Source organism: Eimeria mitis, genomic scaffold, assembly GCF_000499745.2.
Source record: "Eimeria mitis Houghton genomic scaffold, Emh_scaff4455, whole genome shotgun sequence".
In the NCBI taxonomy this organism is placed as follows: domain Eukaryota; phylum Apicomplexa; class Conoidasida; order Eucoccidiorida; family Eimeriidae; genus Eimeria; species Eimeria mitis.
The window spans coordinates 2,552-4,613 of NW_013572770.1; positions in this window are offsets into that span (position 1 = coordinate 2,552).

Genomic DNA, 2,062 nt, shown 5'->3' on the forward strand with positions numbered 1-2,062 from the left:
ATATAAATAAATATAAATAAAATAAAATAAATAAATAAATTAAATAAAGTAAATAAAAAATAAAACAAAAAAAATGAATAAAGCAACTAAAGTAAGTAAAGTAAATAAAATAAAATACATAAAAAGATAAGAATAAAAAAATAAAATAAAATAAAATAAATAAAATAAAATAAAATAAAATAAAATAAAATAAAATAAAATAAAATAAAATAAAATATGTAAAATAAATTAAAATAAAGTTAGCAAAATAAATTAAATAAAATTAAAAAATATAATAAAAATTAAAACAATAAAACAACAAAACAAAAAAGTAAAATAAAATAAATAAAATATAAATAAAAAGAAAATAAAAAAAATAAAGTAATAATAAAATAAAAACAATAACAAAACACATCAATACATCTCCCAATACAAAAAAACAAAAAAACAGAAAAACAGAAAAAAAACAACTAAACAAACAAACAAAAAAATAAATAAAAATATAAATACACACATTCAGGGTTTAGGGTTTAGGGTTTAGGGTTTTTTAGGGTTTAGGGTTTAGGGTTTAGGGTTTACGTATTTGTTCTGCAGCTTTTTGTAGTACAACAAGTGAATCTTTTATTCTTCTTTTTATTAATTCTAAACAAATAGACTGAAATGTTTTTATTGTTTTTTTTATATTTATTTTATTTAAATATAATATATTAGCATCAGTATATAAAGAAGAAAGTACAGATAGCCACTCCTCCATAGATATATATTCAAGGGTTAGGTGGCCTGCATAAACACAAAAAAATATAAATAAATATTAATAAATATAAATATAAATAGAAATAGAAATATACATATAAATATAAATATAAATATAAATAAATATAAATTAATATAAATATATAATATAAATATAAATATAAATATAAATATAAATATAAATATAAATATAAATACACATATAAATATAAATATAAATATAAATATAAATAAATATAAACAAATAAAAATAAATATATATAAATATAAATAAATATATAAATATAAATATAAATAAATATAAATAAATTTAAGTATGAATAAATATAAATTTAAATAAATATATATATAAATAAATATCAATATAAATAAATATAAGTAAATATAAATATGAATAAATATAAATATAAATAAATATAAATATAAATGAATATAAATTTAAATAAATATAAATATAAATAAATATAAATAAATAAAAATAAATAAAAATAAATATAAACAAATATAAATAAATATAAATAAACAAATAAAAATAAAAATAAATAAAAATAAATAAAAATAAATTATATAAATTCTTACTGGCAGTAGTGAATTGCTGCAGTGGTACTTTAGCAGCATATGTTGCTGCTGGCTGCTGCAGCAGCTGCTGCTTAATTATTTTATATTTTTTGTCTCCGATTAGTTTTTGTATAGGTTTTAATATATTTAAAACAGCAGCAGGCTCATCTATACATTCTTTAGTTAAACAATATAAAGAAGAAAAAGGAGACAGAGGAGACAGAGGAGACAGAGGAGACAAAGGAGACAGAAGCATAGATATATCTTTTATATTTTTATTTATTTTATTTATACTCGATAGACGACGATGCTGACGATTACCCAAACGAATCAATGCCTCCCCTGTAAAATATAAAAAAAAATAAAATAAAATAAAATAAATTAAATAAAATAAAATAAAATAAAATAAAATAAAATAAAATAATATTAAATAAAATAAAATAAAATAAAATAAAATGCAATAAAATAAAAGAAATAAAATAAAGTAGAATAAAATAGAATAAAATAAAAAAATAAAATAAAATAAAATAAAATGAATTAAATTAAATTAAATTAAATTAAATTAAATTAAATTAAATATTAAAATAAATCAAAGAAGAATAAACTAAAAAGAAGAAAACACGAAAAAAAAAAAAAACAAATTCTAACGAATATTTCAGGTGTATAGGCAGCTTTATATAAATAAATATAAATATAAATATCTATGTAAATATAAATATAAATATAAATATAAATATAAATATAAATATAAATATAAATATAAATATAAATA